A 19,382-nucleotide genomic window follows, 5' to 3' on the forward strand; every position below is an offset into this window, starting at 1 on the left:
GTTGGATATTAGGAAACATTTATTCTCTGAAAGAGTGGTAATGCACTGGCACAGGCTGCCCAGGGAGGTGGCGGAGTCACTGTCCCTGGAGGTTTTGAAGAACCAAGTGAATGTGGCACTGAGGGACGAGGTCAGTGGGCATGGTGGGGTTGTGTTGAGAGTTGGACTGGATTATCTTAGACTTTTTTTCCAACCTTTATGATTCTGTGATTCTATGATCTTTGTACTGCTGGGCTGGCAAGAAGCTGGGCCTGGGAGCGCTTTTGTGCATATGTCTTGGTTACCATTGGTGCCCTGCTTGAGTTTCACAAAGGGATACATTTTTCAGGAAGAAGGAAACATTCCCTTCTTTTCTAGAATTTTCTTGAAGGGTTGAACCAGGTGTTAACCTTACCAGGCAGCCCAGTGTCATCATGTGTTTCCTTGCTATGTTGATGTGTTTGCCCTTTTCTGGGGGTCGCAGGTGGCAGGTGGTCTTTTTATGATGTGATATTTCTAATGCCTCTTTAAGTGGTGACAGTTTCAAAACACAAAGAGCAGACTTTTCTGAATCAAGAAAAGAAGGTGCTTCAAATTGTTCAGCAACACGTGTAGTTATCCAGAGCTTCATTGCCAACCAAGGCACCACCTGCCTGCCAAGATGGCTTTGAGGCATCCAGAAAATACACGGAGAGTTTTGCACAACTTCTTCTACCATTAGCTCTGCAACAGAACATTTCCAGCAGTATTTCTGCTTTGACAGGTGTAATTATGCCTAATGCAGTGTCAAAACTTTGCAGTTTTGCAGAACTTACTGTCAGTCTGATCCCTGTCCACCCACGTCTCCATTGAGAGGGTCTGAAACTGGTCAGCGCTTCTTTTGAGTTGTCGTTAGTTGGAAGCTGGCATGAATTCTAGGAATTTGATTAAAGAAAATATCCTCCTCCTTTTGTCATCTTTAACACTGAACGAGGAAAAGTGTTTTTGCTGTCTTTGAATTTCATTTTCTCCTCCACATAAAATATTATCTAAATTTCCCGAGCTCTGCCAGGTACTAGGGGAATTCCTGTCCTCTTCCTCCTGTAAATACACTCTGTGGCCTTGCAGCACTGACACCAAAATCCTACGCAATTAGACTCTAAAGGGTAATCCAAATTCAGATTTAATCTTGGGCAAAGAGAAGCCTTTAGATCAAAAATCCCCACTACTGTGCAAAGCAAAGGCTCTGAATACACTGCGATGCAATGATCATTAGAGAAGCAGAAGATCTAAAGTTTAACACTCACCCAGATGAGTGATGGATAAACATGGTTTTCCTAAAAAAAAAAAAGCACTTTCTCATGCTCTTTAATCCATCCAGAATTAACAACTGGGTGCTGACTGAGACACAGCTTGATTGGGAAGAGATGAAGGGACAGAGTGGAAGCTTAACACACAGCCAGCTCAAAATGAATGTGTTTAATGCTGCCTATCTCAGAAGCTTTGAAGAAAAAGCCCTCATGTCCTCAGTGGTTCTCTGCAGCAACTTTTTGGCATTAAAGTTCGCATAAGAGAATTATGAGTTCCCATTATCACGTATGGAGATGGGATCCATTGTGCTGATTCCAACACTGTGGAGATTTAACATTTGCCATGCTTCTTTCTGCACATATGCTGTGATGTGTCCTTTTCAAGTTGCAGCCGACTGCATTGAAATCTTGACTGACATTGCTTATCTGATAGGGGCCGCTTCTTCACTGGCTGCTCTTTAGAGTGATAAATGTCAGGAGTTTGGGAGTTTGCTTGTATCGGGGCGTTCCATCTGAGACTTTGGGCAGGTAATTATCCTGAGACCATGGGACTTTGTCATGAAATCCACTGCTGTGCTTGTATAAGGAACAAGTCAGCCAAGGGTCATGGATTCGCAGTATCCAGGAATCGGGAAGCCTCCACAAAGATAAGGAAAGGAGGATAAAATCTGAACAAAGATTTTCCCCTACCGAAAATGAAAGCAGGCCTTTTCTGACATTGTGAAGCTGTCTACACTGATCACCTGGGAAGGCCATGAATTGGGACTGACCCAGTGGCCTCCAGATTTGAGGCTTCAGTCAACCGAGCAAAGCAACTAACCCTTGCAGGCCAGTGTCACAGCTGGAGCAATGTGATAAACCTCTTATGAGAGGGAACTGAGATCTAGGGCAGCCAGTGGGTGCTCAGCAGAAAACTTTCTTTCCCTATAAACTCTTAACACATTTCTTTTTTTTTTTGTCCTGGTGAATTCTGCAAAGAGGAAACACCTAGAGAACTGCAGGTTTCTTCTGTTCCATTCCTTCCTGTGTCTTACTTTTGCTTTTCCAGGCCCACTCGGTTCTTCACTTCCAGCATTTATCAGCTGAAAACTGAAAACAAGGCTCACTGGAATCCATGAAATTTTGACTAGAACCATTCTCAGTGCTGATGAGCTCTGAGAAATTAGTGTTAGTGTGGGGAGGGGGAGAGAGGCAGGGATCATCTTGGCTCCCTTTTGCCCAGTACAGGGCTGTTCCCTCCAGTGTGTCCCACAGATGAAATAACTAAGGACTCTGTCTGGAATTAATGTCAGCCTTCTTTTCTGGAAAAGCAGTCCAAGCCAATCTCGAGGAGCTTGTTGGCTTCTCATACACCACAGGAGGAGGTCAGGAAAGTGCTTGCATTTTGGCTAGGTGTGATAGTGACCACAAGAGGCTGCCTGGCTCCTGCTGATGCTGGTTGCAAAGTCTAGGGTAGAATGGCTGGGGTGGCTGTGGGGTGGCACCGAGAGGATGGAGAGGCTCTGGCAGCTTCCCCCACCACACTGGAGCTCACTGCAATGTGCCATTTGGAGGCACAGGGTGAGGAAAACTCTCTCTGTGTTCACATGCCTGAGTCAGTACATTTAGGAGCTGGAGGGTAACAATTGCTTCATCTGGTTGTCTTTTTGTTGTTGCGTGTGCCTTTGTTTGCTTCCCCCTCCTTTCCTCTTAACATACCCTTTGAGCTGTTCTTTAATTGAAGTAAACGGAGCAGCTGCTATGGTGTGTGTTGTTTTTCCCATTTTCCCCTGTGAGTCACACATTTCCTTCCTTAATGTCTCTATCTTCGTTGGTCTATACTAATGAAGCTCCACATCTCAGCTGCTGAATGCTCAAGCTCATCTGCCTGGAATTTTCTAACTCATTTCAATTCATTTCCCACTTTCCCCTTTCCCTCCTGCTGCCTTTCTCCTGTTTCCATCCCATCTCTCTTTCTCTTCTCTCCCTGTCTTTGCCTCTTCCTCCATCCCTCCCTGCATGTGTCTCCCTGGCCACAGCTACCTGTCCCTTGCCACTATGTGCAGGGACAGAAACTGTGCAGGTGAGCTCAGCCTTTGTTGTGCCTCCTTCTCTGCAGCCCCCTCCCTGCCTGCTGCCCTCTGCATTGCCCCTTTCACTCAGCTTCTTTTCTACTGCACCGTTTTTCAGAGCAATCCAGAAATGCTTTCAAATCCATGTTTAAGTTGGCCCCTCCTGACCCCATCTACTCACAGTCTCCAGCAGCAGCCTGTAATGCCCTGTGCTTCAGAGGAAAGTGGGTTTGTCCTCTGCCCCGGCCCCTGCACATCAGAGATGCTCATGTTCTGCAAAGTCTCAACCCAAGGCTGGAACCAGAGGTACACAGGCCAGTGGCCATGGGAGTGCAGACACAGGGTGCTGCACATCACTGAGTACGAATGATGCATGTGGGAGGTGCAGCACCATCACAGGTGCCGTGGTGAGGAAGGGCTCCTACAGCTCTGTGCTGCAGAGGGACTGGAGGAGCCCCTCCTGGGAGCTAGGAAACACCAGGATAGTACATCATCCCTTTTGTCCCTCTCTGCTCCATAGGGGAAGGAAATAAGGCTGCCCAGTCCCATGCCTGAGACTCAGTGACAAAGCTATCTCTTGGCTGTGTGTCTTGCACAGGTTTCAACCCAAAGTGCACAATCAAGAGCAAGCAATGGGAATGGTAAATGGCAACGACTCCACTCTGCTTTGCTTTGCTTATGAGGGTCATTCTTTCTACAGCTCTACTTACTCCAAGATAAGAACAGTAACGTGGGCCGTGGGAAGCAATGTGCTGGAGTGAGCTGTATGCCATGGAGAGCTGAGGCACAGGGAGGAGTAGGTGTGGACCAAAAGGCTCTGCCCTGAATGAAGTCAGGTATGTCCCAGAGCACCCCTGCTCGGTGCTTGCCTCTGCTGAAATGAATTTATTTGAGGAAGTCTGCTGATCAGGGGTTTCAGTGCGAGTCCTGCTTTTTTTTCATTATCATTAATTTTTGGTGGTTATTGGAGGCATTTCCTGACTTCATTTCAGCTCTATGCCCTGCCGATCTCCGCTGCATGTATATCCTTGCTCTGACAGAATAGAGGGAATGTTGTTTTTTCTCTTAAAAAACTGGGCAACTGAGGAACAAAGAAGCAAGGATACAGTCAGAAACTTGGAGTCAGAACATATCACCTGTAACATGTCAGCAACCCCTTCTGTAGAAGAGCCTGCGATCAGTCAGCACTGCATTGTCAGTAGGGTTCCTCAGAAATGTCAAGGAATCCCAAGAGACCTCTGGGAATTTCTGTTTTTGATAGAAGCCCTCACTAAAATCCTACTGTCATAGCTGGATCAGTGCCCTTCCCGCTTTCCCTTTCTCTCTTCCTCCCTACAGCCATCTTTTCATTGTAGGGAACTGAGAGTAGAACTGAGTCCTTAAGATTTGGCTGCAGGAATCTGATCCCAGACCTTGAGTTTTGCAGGTTAATTCCACCCTTACCACAAGACGCCTGCTTCCCCCCAAAAGAAAATCAGGGTTAAGATCATTTTGGAACCACAGTAGAACAAAGAAATGCAAATTTTTTTCCAGGAAGGAAAAACACCTTGATAGAGATCAGATGGTTTACATGCCCCTGGGAGAGTCAGTGGAAGAAGTCAGAATATGAGCCCTGGATGGCTGGAGGAATTTTGCTCTTGCTTTAAATTTTGTCATGCTGCTTTCACTTGAAAATGCAGGTTCAAAGGAAAGAAACAACATAACAAAACAAAACACACCAGTTCTTTCCTCTTTGGCTTCAGGGCCTCCTGTTGAGGTTCCTTCATCACCATAGAGATAATATTGCTTGTTAGACCTAAGACTAGTGGTTGGAATTCAAGTGGACAAAAAGACCTAAACAAACCCATTATAAATCCCCAATTACTTTCAAACTGTCAGGCTTATTAAAAAATGTAAATATCCTTCTCATTCTTGCAGAGAGTGTATAAAAATGCATGAGGCTAAAAGTCAGCTGAGCTGAAAGGAGCTGATTTGTGAAATAACTTTGCTGAGAAAATGGCAGTTGTTGTTCTTGGAGGGCAGAGGGAGGACAACATACACCTGCTTGAGCCACCGGTCTCACCCAGCACTTGGCACACTGCTGGCACTACCCTGTTCTACTGGTTTAATACATCTTCAGATAGTCTAATACATCTTTTTAGGCTGATGCTCAGCTCTTTTCAAGGAACAGGGAATTTCTACCATCTGACAGGAGTCATAGCCCAAATGCAAGCCCTACACTTTTCGGTATTTATTACTCACCTTGGTTGAACCATTTTTTTCTCAGTGTGTTTCTTCTGCTTTCTCCTGTCTTCACTCTTCTGCAAATTGAAAGGAGATTTCTCTTGTTTTCAAATTTGGCCCTTCTCCATCTGCAGAGGTTCTTCTTTAATGCAATACAGTAACATCATCTTTCTCACCCTGACCTACTCCTGGGTTCAACAATGACTTGCCCAGCTGCTGGAATTTTCCACTCACTAGCTGATGCTAGCCCAGTAAGATGATGAGGTCATTTCTGGAGGGAACTAGAGTTCCCTAAATTTTCATCAACATTAATTCCAGTGAGGACCTTCTTCCCCATTCTGTCCCTTCTACAGCAACCAAGGATGGGCAGTTGGGCACTAGAACAGGCTCCCCAGGGAAGTGGTCACGGCACAGAGTTTGATGGAGTTTGAGAAGCATCTGGATAATGCTCTCAGACATATGATCTGAATTTTGTGTGGTCCCATGGGGAGTTGGAAGTTGGGTTGAATGATCTGAATTGGTCCCTTCCAACTTGGGATATCCTATGATTCTGTGGAGGACAGTCCTCAGGAGGGAAAATTAACTTTTTAATTAAGCTTTCTTTCTCTTTTTTAATTAAGCTTTCTTTTTTTTTTTTTTTTGCTAACTTTGTAGATATCATGTCATGAACCTGAGATGACAGAGTGCTCAAGCACAAGATAGCTCTTGCCTGCAAAGGGCTTACCATCTAATAAAAAGCCAGAAAGAGCATGTGAATGTGTAAGATGCAGTGGTCCAGCATACCAGTAGCTTCCCTGTCATGTCCAGATTTAGCTGGCATCATAGTGAAAGAGAAAACAGAAAAGATTTGTAGGCAGAATAATAAATTGGGCTGGTAGAGAGCTTCTCGTGTGCAGAAGGTAGCAAGGAGAAAGCATGAATGTGTTTGTGTGGAAGAATGATGGCTGGGCGGTGGAATGTGCTGGATCTTGGTATGTACCGCTGCTCTGACACAGCACTGGTGGCCAGGGAAGTGGAAGGAAGGGTGGGCCTTCAAAGGAAGATAAGGAATTTAAATGTTTAATTTCAGCATTGCTACGTGTGTAGCAACACATGATGTGGGGTTGCCGTATTTTATCCAGTTACCCATATATAACTCAGAGTTATTTACAATAAGAGAGGAAACTGTTAGCTGTTTGACTAAGGAAGGAAAACTGAAGCAGTAGTCTAAAAAAAACCATAGTTGCTGCTCATCTCAGACATCAGCAAGGACTGGTTTAAAATTCTGCTACCCTAAAATTTCGCTAGAAAATTTACAGAGACAGCTGAATTTGGCACTTCTGTTAGTTCTCTTTGGAAAAAAACAGGGTAATCCTTTTTCCCCATCCTTTTGCAGATGCTTTGGCACTATTCATATTTTTGTCAGGATGCTTTCAAGAATCCTGTATTTTAGTTTTGGAACATTTGAAGGAACCCCCAGAGCCTTGGCAACAGCATTTTCTCCGAACTCCTGTTTGAAGCATGAGCATGGTGGAAGGCACAAAGGTGAAATGTGACCTTCCTGTGCAGCTTTGCTCCACATCGCCTTCACCTCCAGCAATTGGCTCCTGAGGTGGAGGAGTCTACAATACCCCAGTGGCTGTCCTCCCAACTGGCAATCCTGCAGGGACTTGCCATGGTCAGAATAGCTGAGATGTTTTCCGCCTTGAGATTTTAGCTGATGGATTTTCAAAGTGAAAGGACAAGAGCTGACTCCATATTAATGCCAAACTTTAAATGTTTTGACTATACAACTGAAACACCATTACCTATTCCCCACAGAGCTCCACTCTTTCTCTCTCTCTCCTCCACTTCTCCTCTCCACACTGTAGCCTTTTGTATGTCTCAGGCATTAATCCCTCGCTGCCGGGGTGTGTAAATTAAAGAATAATAGAGCTGCAGAGGCATAAGCTCGCAATGATGGGGAATGTGTTTGTCTGCTAAGAAGCAATTTCAGCGAAAATTAACTCAATTTCATCTGAAATAGTGAAGACCGGCATAAGCTGGCAGATCCCCGAGGATGGTAAAATTACTTCGTCAAAGCTCTGCTTGCTTAAATTAACCAAGCAAGCACTCCAGGTTATTGGCAAGATGCAGCTAGTAACTAGGTTTTAATAAACAAAAATAGCTTTTTGGATAAATAAGGAAAGTGCAAAGTGTCTTATATATTCTGTTGATGTTTTCATCTGTATGACCTCAACAACAAGACCTTCACATTCCTTCAGGCGTGTCCTTTGATTCTCTGTGTCCAACTGGTCTCTCTTCAGAGTCTTAGCAAACAACCTGAAAGTGCTTCTGGAGACAATGTTAGATTAACTTTTATTCCAGCATCTAACAGAATGTTTGCAACACTGAGGTGAGATAACAGCAACACCTTTTAGGGTTATTTCTCTGTTGTTCAAAGTAGGAAGATGACTATCCTTGATTTAAATTGCTTCACCTCAAAATATGATGCGGTGTCAGGATAAGAGTTAGTCTGCACTGTCACTGATACTGCAGATTCCCCAGCTGAGTACATTGCTGCCAATGGGCAAGTCAGGATGTGAGCTCCCTCCTCCTGCTAGGAGCTTAGGTCCAAGGGAAGTGAAAATTTCATTGTCAGAAAGATTGACTGAAGGAGCAGCTCAGAGAGCTTGTAAATCACTTGAGAATATGCTGTAAGTTCTTTTGATGGTGGTGTCATGGTGTCTGTTTGGTTTGGTTTGGTTTGGCTTGTGGGTTTTTTGGGGGATTTTTTTTTTTTTTTTTTTGCTGTTAATAGCATTTCTTAAGATTGTGTTTTATGGAAGCATTTTGCTGTTGGAGGTCATGATCAATAGGAGGGGCCTTCTGGAAAATGTGTGTTGAGCTTATTGCTCTGCCTCCTAGTCTATAAGCATCAGGATGGATTGTTGTTTCTTCTGGATTCCATTCCTCTTAGTACTGTGATTTGGGTTTTGGGAATAGTATTCGTCATAAATACTATCAGAAATATCCAACCCCTAAAGCAGGAGGGTTGGAACAAGATGATCTTTGAGGTCCCTTCCAACCCAAGCCATTCTATGATTCTATATGATTCTATGATTCCATATGATTCTTTTATTCTATGATCATGTAATTGGGTAGGAGTGTAAAAGGCTTAACATCCTATTTGTTGGAAAGGAATATGAAAAATTTCCCAAGAACTGCAAAAATACATCACCTTCATTGACTCTCTTATGCTCCTGTCCCTCCTTCAATATTCCAAGAGCACTTGGTATTTAAAAGCTTTGGGTTTGAGTCATCACTACCCATTGTAAGAATATAGAATTTTAGAATCAGAATGGCTTGTGTTGGAAGGGACCTCAAAGATCATCTAGTTCCAGCTCCTCTGCCATGTACAAGGGTTACCACCTACTAGATCTGGCTGCCCAGGATAGATTGTTCCATGATGTTCTAGCCATTAGGTGATTATTGTCAGTGGGAAGTATGTCTGCTCTTGGCTACAGGCCCCCATCGAATGGGATCATTAGTGGTTGATTGAAAGAAAGGAGAGCTGCAGAACTGTCAGACCAGCCAAACCAGAGGATGAGATGAGACCCAAGCCTACATGATTTATCCCCTCCCCACTACACTCCCCTGGCTACTTATTTCTCCCCTCCCTTCCTACCATAAATCTCAGTATCTGCAGAAGGGAAAGCAGCTGTCTACAAGATTTGCTGAGCCATCCACTCATTAAAATGTTCCACTGGCAAAGAAATACTTTCTCTTGCTGTTGCATATTTACAGTTTAGAGATTTCTTCTTTAGGACAATCTGAGGTTATACTTTTTAGCTTTGCTAGTTACAAGTACTGGGAGAAGACATTTCGCTAATGACCCCGGTTACTGCCATGAACTGCAGTGACCTGTCTTGGGAGACAGCTGGCAGCTCCTCAACAACAACAACAACAAAATAACAAAATATAGGGAAAGAAATACATGACTGGCTCCATGCAAAATCACTGCTCTTTGATAGGATTAATTGCAGAAATGCCACCAACTTGTCATTAAATCCAGCAAATGCATTTGGAGCAAGGGATAAACTGCCTAGAGCAGCATTGGCCCATGGGGACAAATGTGCCCTGCTGAGACCTTTCATTGCAGCCCTCCTCCATCAGGTTGTCAGTCACTTTTACTTCTTCTCACTGTTAATGCAGTGGCTGTGGTCAGAAAGGTGCTGGCTTTAAAACAACAGCCTCAAAACCGGCAAGGAAAATAAGAAAAGCCCCGTGCTATCACCAGCCAGGCTGGCCCCTTTGCAGAGCTGCTATCTGCTCCCTGCACGCTGCTCCTGCGTTGTATCTGCTCTGTAGGCTGATAAGACCCTGCTCATCTATTGTCAGCCCCGCTGAGCCAATCTAGCTGCATTTGAGCGAGCTGGATTTTGTTCTGCATCACGTATCAGTGACAACTCCCAGCTATGGCCTTGCTTTAAAAACCTCAGTGGTGAGGGTGCATGGAGCATGAGGAGAGAGGCGTATTTCTAAGCACAAAGGGAATTCAAAGCGGCTCGAAAACAGAGGGAATACGCTGCAGAGGCCATCAGAAGGGACCAGATAAACACGGGACATCAGGATCGGCACAGCTGATGCTGCTGTACGGTGCCGTACCTGGAGGAGGAGCGTCAGTGGATACGATACAGAGTGGTACACCTGCTGTAAAAGCAGCAGAAAGGGTGATTTGTAATTAAGGCACAGCAGTGACACTGAGCGGATGGAGTCTAGTGTGAGTGATCTCGGCTCGGGGCTCCCTTTCTGCTGGAGTTCTCCAGGGCTCTTGGCTGGAGAGGAGAGTTTGCAGAGGTGTGTTGAAGGAAGCCAAGAGAACAGGGAGGTCAGAGGACTCATGCTGAGCCCTTCTCAGTCCTTTGGAAAGTCTCCCTGTGGTGTGGCAGTGTCTGAGGCAGGAAACAGAAGGGATTTCTGGTTGGATGTTAGGAAAAACTTATCTGACAGAGTGGTGATGCACTGGCACAGGCTGCTCAGGGAGGTGGTGGAGTTACTGTCCCTGGAGGTGTTCAAGAACCATGGAGATGTGGCACTGAGGGACGTGGTCAGTGGGCAATATTGATGGGAGGTGGACGGTTGCACTAGATGATCTTAGTGATCTTTTCCAACTTTAATGATTCTAAGACTTTCCTCCTGAGTTGCAGATAGATGGTCTCTAACTAAGCAGAGCTGCAGGCCAGGCCTCAAAGAACTACAGTAATTTGGATAATAAATAAGATGTAGCCTTCAACTACATTTTTATTAATGAGATGACACATTTTAAAATCAAATTGCTCTGATACTCTTGGCTCAGGGAAGTCATGTTGCAGGGGAAAGCCAATCACATAGTATGAAATGGCTCCAACTGTAGTTTTTGTGTATTTCATCTTTAATGAACCTGCCATTTTATGAGTCAGCACTGATGGGAAGTGTGATGGTCTCATTTCAGGAATCCTCCTTACACTTCAGGTCTCTGCCTGCCAAGATGTCACTGGTGTGCTCTTTGCTCTCGGACTGCTGCGGTTCTCTCCAGCTCTTTTAGGCATTCCTGCTCAAAGATTAACCCTACAGACTCATGCTGGATAACTTAATTCAGCTGAGGAGAAACAGCAGTACATGACAGATAAGAAAGTAATTGCACCCTGAGGAAGTATGAGGAGTGTCTGCGTCATATACACTTGCTTTACAAAACAGCAGCTACTTATTCAAAGGAAGTGGCTTTGAAATCACAGAGTACATGGAAAAGACAGTTGCAGGAACCTCATTAGATTTCTGACATGGCTACACGGGGCAGGGTCTATCCTAGTTTTCTGCCATTAAAGATGGTGGAAAAAACAAATCGTGCATCTCTTTGTTTTCCTGTGCTAAATATGTTGTGGCCAGATCTCAGGACGAGGGCAGAGAGAACTGGGAAAATTCACTGTGAGAAGCCTGAGGGCATGGGAGGGGAGGGGAGGGATTAAGCATTTTAGGGTGGGGAGGTGATGGTAAATCCAAGATGGGGCTAAGACTTGATCTAGATTTGTTTTCCCAGAGATACAAAGGAATCACTTTGTTTTCTGGGGATCTTAATGTTGTTTAGCCTTCAAGCTTCATGAAATGTGACCACCAGGTGCCCTGGAGATCAGAGGCACCCACCTAGCAGCTCGTGCTGCTGTCCGTCAGCCTTACTGTGGGAGGGGCAAATGCATGGAAGGATTATGGACATCCAGAAAAGAAGAGCAGACAAAGCCATGGGAAAAAAAAAAATCATCAAGATTTATTAACCAGAGAGATCCCTCCTTTCAAGTGGGAAAATACCAGGCAGAGCACAGAGCACAGCAACCTCTGTACCCTCACCCTCTTTGTGCCCTTTCCTTGCTGCTGTTACAACGGGGCAGCAGGCTGGATGGATGTTTGGCTTTGCTCACTGCAAATGTTCTTCTCCTCTTTGAACCTCAAAGGTAAAAATAGTTAGAGATCTCTGACTTGATTCACATAAGTGTCTTTCAGATGGGAAAAGCTTTCAATTGCTTCCAGCCTGGGGCCAGAGCAGTACCAGTGACCATGAAGTGGAAGGCTCCGCATCCCGTATTAACCAGTCACAGCAGTCTTGTTCTCTTTTCTTTGCCTTGCCTTGCCTTTGCTTTTTTCATCCTCTAATGAAGCACAAGTATCCGGAAGGAAGGCATGCTAGGGGTGACAGGGAAATGTCCTTCTGATCTCTCTTCTTGAAGGAAGATTTGGAACATTTTAATAAAGTGGATTAAGAACTTGGACACAAAAAGTAACCTGTTTCCCTGTGATGGGTGCTTTAATCTTCTCCCCGAGCTGCTGACAAAAGCTTTCCTTAAAGAGGCTTCCTGAGCACAAAAGGGAGAATAAAAGAATGGGAGAATAGACGAAGAGGTGCAAGATGTTTAAAAGCACCCAAAAAAAACGAAGCTGCTTGGGTGTTAATTGTGTTCTCTTTTCCCAGAGCCTGTTTTCCTCTTTCACTTCCGATTTTGGATCAATGCTAGAGGCTGCAAAACTAACCCAAGGAAGGAAAAAGCCTTTGATTAGCCAATCTGAGTGATAAAGGAAAGTATTGAGCAGAAAGTGCCGTCAATGAGCTACTCAATGCAACAATTAGAAGGTGAAACTTTTTCTTTTCCTTTCTAAGCAAGACACACCTCTGCTCTGCTGGAAGGAGGTGGGTGGGAGGAATTTTTCTTGTTCTGGTGCCCAATTGTCTCCCGGACCTTTTCCATTTCAAAGAAGAGTGTGACCTATAAAACCGACCCACTTTCACATCACCCAATGTAGGCTATGAAACTATCTGACATTTAAAGGGACACTCCTGGTGTTTTCAGTGACAAGCTTCCTGTGACAATAAATTAATGAAGAGGTGTAGAAAAATGTTTTCTGTGCAGGTGTGCCTGGAATATTTCTCTTTAAAGAATCTTTCCAATGCTGCTGGCAATGTAAATGGTCATACAGCTGAAGTTTTGCTCAGATGGGGAATCCCACTGTTCTGTGAGCATGACGTGAGAATAAAACCCGAGTAGGTTGATTCAAAGTGCCAACATGGTAAGTTTGTTTATTTCTTTCCTGTCTTGATGGCCAGATTACTATTATAAAACTGATTAGGTTCTCTCCCCCCCAGATAGGGTGTTTTCAAGCATGGGAGCGTCTAAACCAGACATATGGTCTGATTTTGGGGTGGTCCTGTGTGGAGCCGGGAGTTGGATCCTTACTGGACTCTTCCACGTTGGGATATTCTGTGATTCTGTGTGGTGGTTCAACAGGTGACTCTGAGCTACTCCATGGAAACCAGTGGCCACGGAAAAGAGAACACAGTTAATACCCCCTTGGCATGAAGGTGAAATTACGGTAAGGTGCTGGCACAGGCTGCCCATGAGGCTGTGGATGCCCCATTCCTGGAGGTGTTCAAGACCAGGTTGGATGGAGCCCTGGGCAACCTGGTCTAGTACCAGCTCTGGAGGTTGGTGGCCCTGCCTGTGGCAGAGATTTGGAAACCCTCCTGGGGTTCCATTCCAATCCAAGCCGTTCTATGATTCTAAGATACCTGCTCAGTGAGTCTTTGAATGCTCTTGACTTTGCCCCAGTCCTGCAGCAATGAGAGCAATGTCAGTCTCTTGGACTTCATTTTGAGCTGAATTTGCTTCAAGAACATGGTTTCTCTTTCAGTCTGGACTGTGCCTACTCCAATCCAGGACAGACCCCGAGCTTCTCTTGCTGTGGTTCTGCAGGGACAAAAGGTGCCACCATAGGCTCTCTCTGAACACAGGTAAGCAGGAGGTAAAAGTGAGCCAACTCTTTTGCCCACCAGGCAGTCACAGATATCAAAGCAGCATGAGTCCCAAGGGCGGCTTATTTATTCTTTGATTTAAGCTTGTCTTTGCTGCCTAGGTCTCACAGTAGGAGGGGAACTGAGGAGTTTCTGCATCTCTCCCCCTCACAGTTTCAGATGTATCTACAGCCATTTCTAGGCAGGGATCACAGTTGCTGGGTTCACATTTCAGCTGTATCTGCTTTTGTAAGATGAACTCTCTCATTTTTGCCCCCTCACCTCTAAGAGGCTGAAGCCATCCCCTCTTGTCCCTGGGAGGGTTTTGTTTTCCGGTTCTCCCCCCAAGCATCGGCTGCCTGCAAAGAGCTGGGGCAAGCTCTTTGGGTTATGGTTAACCTCCATTGCCCTCACTCCCTACCATGCAAAAGTTCACATAGACTTGTCCACACTGCTGCTTTCCTTCTTCTGCTGTGTAAACGGAGAAAGAAAACCCCAAACAAAGCAGAGATAAAAACCCAATGGGTTTTACAGATAAGCAGCAAAAGAAAAAGCAGGGGCATGGAGCAGAGGGCTGGTGGGCAGAGCCCTCAGCTGGCCCTGCACAGGGCTCCCTGTTCACATCTTTCACTACAACTTCTTGCCTCCAATAAAAACTGCTAATCCTGAGCATCACTACACCTCATTCCTGTATGTTGCCCATAGTCTCCCTTTAGTCCCATGTGTTCTCTATGGGGCAGCCAACAGCCTTCTGCCAACCCACACCTTCTTCCCACAGCACCCTGGTTTGGTGCCCGTAGCACATATTCACAAACTACTCATTATCTTTTGAAAATACCATTTCCCCTCTTCTACCCACCCTTGCCACTATCCTGCCTCTCCCCATCTTTCTTTCTGTGCACCACCTTGCCCCAGATTGTCCTTTCGGAGAGGGAGGGTCCTATTTTTTCTGATTTGTGGAAAAAGAATGAGTACAGGAGCTCTGTGATTTTTGTTTTCAAGCACACATTTTGTTTTGATAAACTGCATTGTTTTGTCTATAGAAAAGTATTAACTGCTTACATCTATTTTCTCAAAGACCGCACATGAATATTAAAAGGGATTTATTCCTACAATGGCTTCGGGCAGTTGAGTAATCCATTATAGGCTGTCATATCACACTGTGGTAATGTGAAAAGCTGGGAGTCCCTCCAATAATATTTATTAGCAATACAGGCACATTTTCACTTTACAGGTTTTTTTCTCCCTTCATGTGATAAGTTCACATACAAAAATATTCATTAGTTTCTTTAAGCTGTTGCTTGATTTTAATTATGACGGTGATAATGATGATTTAAAAGAGTAACTGAATTTCACGCAAGCGATAGTGACCTGGATTATCACATTTATTTCAATATATACTGGGATGCTTAATTTAAGGCCCGCCAGCCACCTGGACAGTTCATTTGGTTTTTATTTCCCTCCCTTCCTCCCTCCCTGGGGTCTCACGTGGGTACAGCAGAGCAGGAGCACTATGGGTATACTACTGCAGTCCCCACAGTCCTGCTTTGGGCATGGGGCAAAAGGGGTTAGGAAGGTGGCAGAAGGCTTATCTCCTTCACCAAGTCCATAGCCTCACCATGTGTCCCCTCAACACTTGTCCTCACAAGTCAGCTGCTCTGTAGCCATTTTGGTTGCTTTTCTTTTGACTGTTTCCACGGATTCTGACCTCTGGTGTTAGCTGGAGTTTTTGATTGCATGTGAGACTTCGGTGGTGTTATCTGCTCTTCACCCAGATACTGGGGTTGGAGCTCAGCAGTTGTTTCTGTTCACAGCTCCACCAAGACCCAGCAGAACCTCCTCCCGTGTTACTCACTTGATGGGTGAACTCCCATCAAGGTGCTAACCCTTTAGATGAGCTCTCTGAATTGCTTAGTTATTTCCCTGCAAAACCAGCCAGGAGTCCAGCGAGGACACCAACAACTGCAGTGACACCGATGCTCATTCTACTGGGACCCAAGCCAAGAGTGGCTCCTTATTCCACAGAAGATGTTGAGTTTCTGCTTGAAGGATAATAAATGGTGGTCAACAGTGCGCTGACCTTCCTCTGAAATCATGATCCCAAGGCAAAGAGCTCAATTTATCCAGAGCACACTAGTGCCAGTTGGCTCTTCTGCATCGCCTTCAATCAGATCTGGCTAGGAGGGCACCTCGTTAAGAGATTTTGCTGTCCTTGGATAGATGCAGGCATGCAGAGAAAAAACTTGCCTTCGTCTCACAAGATGCAAGATGCGAGCAGAGCATGACCTGCTGATGAATACATGCTGAAGATAGAGTGTATAAGAAGTCCACGTCATCCTATTTGACAGGCTGTACAGGCTGTCATGACTATGAAAGTACCCTGTGGGACAAAAGTTTTTTTCCAGAAAATCTTGGCTGAGCGGTGTTAAAAGTATAAGACAGCTGGGTAATCTACAATAGCTTTGACAAGTATCAGCAAGCTGGTTGTGTATAGGGCTGGTTAGTCCCATAGGTCACCCAGGGCTTTGCAATCCCTGCAGAGTTCTGCAAGAAGAGAGGATTTTTACTGTGTGTGTGGGTAGGGGGTGCAAAAAGGACAAAGAATGGGGTAAAAGAGGTTTAGGAGCATCACTGTTGTCCTCTACCTCACCCCAATTGATTTCACCCTTTTCCTTTGGTTCACAACTTTGTCATTTACTTCCAAGTGTAAAACCTCTCCTCCCCCCTCAGTTGTCACTTCCCTGTTTTGTGGGTAAAAATCTCTGTTCTGAGGTGCCAGAACAAGTCAGCTTGTGTTTACGCACAGCCACATGCGGGATCAATATCTGCAGGTGTGTGAATTGTGCATGCATGTGGATGCAGATGGTCCATGATGTGAGTGGATGGGAGTGTGCACTAAAACAGCAGGGCTCACCTCCCTGCCCCCTTTGCAACTCATTCTTCAGCCAAAACTCCCTGACCTATACTTGTGACATAATGTTAATCTCCACAACAGCCTATTATGATTATATAAGTAAACTCTTTCAATGCTATTACACTGCACAGAGGAGAAACAGAAAGTGATGAACCACACAGGACGAGAAGAAAGAAATAGTTGTGCAAACAGTCAAAGATATCTAGCTGGTCATAAAGGGAGTAATGAACCTAAATTATACGTAAACAAACAGGATATTCTTTAAGATACCTTATTTGTTAATAGTAGTAATCAAGAAGATGAGCTTCCAACTAGTCTCTGGATAGAGAGTTCTCTTGATGAAGCACCTTATTGCCCAGATGGTAGTGTTCAGACTTGTAGATTGCACCCAGGCTTAACTTTTCTTAGTAGGAGGATACCAAGAGCTACTCAGAGCTGGTGGTCAAGACATCTGTTTTCCTGCCTCTTGAAAAGTATTTCTTTGTCAGAATGCCTTGGCTTTGGATTAACCGTTTTGGCTCAGTATAGATGTATAACCAGCTTGCGTGGACTGGATGGTATGGAAAGGACTTGTCTTTTTTCCACAGGTTGTCTTAGAAATCCACGCTCTGTTCTCTGGTTGGGGTCCTACAGTGGGGGCTTATCTGTGGGCTTTTTGAAGATGAGGGCCATGTAACACCTCAAAGAGTGCTTGGAAGAGGCAGGGGAGAAGTGGACAGCTTCCTTGTGTCCTCTCTCTTCAAAGTGAAGTGAAAATCTGCATCCCCAAAGGAGTCTGTTACCAGCCCCCCTGATCCTGGTGCCCTCCGTGCGCTCTTTGTCCATTGTGTTGGTCTCCAGCGCCTGCCATGTGAAGCCTCCATGCCTTGGTTTGCTGCATTGTGGCCAGCAGCAACAACTGACCAAGGCTGGCTGGTCCTGCTTCCTCCCCGTGCATCTCTACTTGCCAATGAGCTGCTTCTGGAATCTAAGTGGAATCAATATACAACAGCACATGGCTTTATTAAAGACATCTATTCTCTCTGGATGGCTGCAGAAGACTTCATTCTCTTGCCCTGTGCGTGAAACCTGGCATGGATTTTTTTCTTATTTCCTTACCCTCATAATGTGGCACTCACTGCATTTCTCCTGAAGTTCCATAACAAGACGTAAGGTGTCTGTTTTCCTCTGTGGTAACATGCTATCATCCTGACTTGAACTGGCTGCAGTGGCACACTTGACTTCAGCAGCATGCATTGTCCCCAGGACCAGTTTGAATACCAAGACCTGGTGCCTGAACACTGTGGTGGATGCAAACCTGGAGGCATTAGGTTGCAAGAGAAGTAGCTGAGTGAGCGAGCTGTTCCCTGAGCCAGCCGCAAAGGGCTCATTAGCCAGCAGCTATTTAGGCAGTGGCACTGCAGCAACTCTGCTGGAAAAAGCTGATTTGTGGCGGTTTCCTCTCCACACCGAGAGTGCACTGATCAGGAATATAAATACCGTTAATCCCCAGCGTTAATACCAGCAGCTTTGATCATCTTTCCCCATTATCACTCCCTTGCTGTTAATAAAAGTGATAACCATGGGGGAGAAGGGAATGGGGACTGGACTAATCAGTTTGCAGTTGGTGATGCTGTAAGTAAACTGTCAGGTCTGGAGATTAGGGATCTGAGGAAACCCTGGGGAGATGGTGTAAAGTAAACACTTTTGTTCATGCAGGTTGGAAAAATGAGACACCCAAGGCAACCTGGCCTCAGTGACAGTGCCTCTGGACTTCAAGGGAGAGCCCAGGAACAAATTCTGCAAGGAACTTTCTACAGTTTTCCAAAGTATGCTTTTCTTCCAGGTTTCTAACCAGTTATAGTGATTTACAGGCTCCTGCTCCTTCCTCCTACTCCTTCTCTAGAAGAAGCTGCCCAGAAAATTTCTGGATGCCCAATCCGTGGAGGTGTTCAAGGCCAAGTTGCATGGAGACAACCTGATTTAGTGCCTGATTTAGAGACTGGTCACCATGCCCACAGCAGGGGTATTGGAACTAGGTGATCTTTAACGTCTCTTCCAACCCAAGCCATTCTACAATTCTATGATTCTTTCACTGGTTACTTAGTGACTGGCCTAGGGCCTCATCTATGAAAATCATCCCAAAGCTTTGGAAGGATTTTTCTTGGGTGAAGAGTGGAGAGAATATATTTCCCTGCATGGTTCCTTGCTGATAGCTGAGGCAAACTGGGCAAAACAGATAGCAATTTATAGTATTTGCTTGTGATGGTTCCTGATGGCATTTTGTGGAAGAGTGGAGGGATAACTAATTTTCTCGCTGGAATCGTAGCTTACCTTTGAAAAACGTAATTGAGTCTATTGCCTTCATATTCAAAAGATAAATGTGCCTTAAGAATGGCCAATTGGGTCTGACTGTGTCTCCAGAAAAGCCTGAAAATAAGGAAAAGCATGTGCATCACTAGCACATAAATTACAAACTCTCTTGATAGGCACTTAGGTGGTCCCATTATTAACCATCGTTGCAGGACGGAAAGGGCAGGGACGTCCCTATCATGAAAGCACAAAGGATCTATTGGAAATAGCACCTCATTCTCGTCTGGAGGAGCGTATAACTCATGTGGTAGATCTGGATATAGAATCATAGCATCATTAAGTTTGGAAAAGGCCACTAA

The 19,382-nt window shown here is 45.1% G+C and overlaps 1 long non-coding RNA gene across 5 annotated transcripts in view; it reads left to right on the plus strand.

The window, feature by feature from the left end:
• Positions 1-19,382, plus strand: part of LOC110404853 — a 157,468-nt gene that overhangs the window by 9,324 nt on the left and 128,762 nt on the right. For 4 of the 5 annotated variants that reach the window (XR_002442525.1, XR_002442524.1, XR_002442527.1 and 1 more), the window contains exons 8-11: positions 4,020-4,155; positions 12,504-13,399; positions 13,718-13,817; positions 18,430-18,539. This is a non-coding gene — a long non-coding RNA (uncharacterized LOC110404853). Of the gene's footprint in view, positions 1-4,019; positions 4,156-6,905; positions 8,218-12,503; positions 13,400-13,717; positions 13,818-18,429; positions 18,540-19,382 lie in introns of those variants that run through there. The other variant, XR_002442528.1, reaches the window with a different exon arrangement.

Source organism: Numida meleagris, chromosome 11, assembly GCF_002078875.1.
Source record: "Numida meleagris isolate 19003 breed g44 Domestic line chromosome 11, NumMel1.0, whole genome shotgun sequence".
NCBI lineage: Eukaryota > Metazoa > Chordata > Aves > Galliformes > Numididae > Numida > Numida meleagris.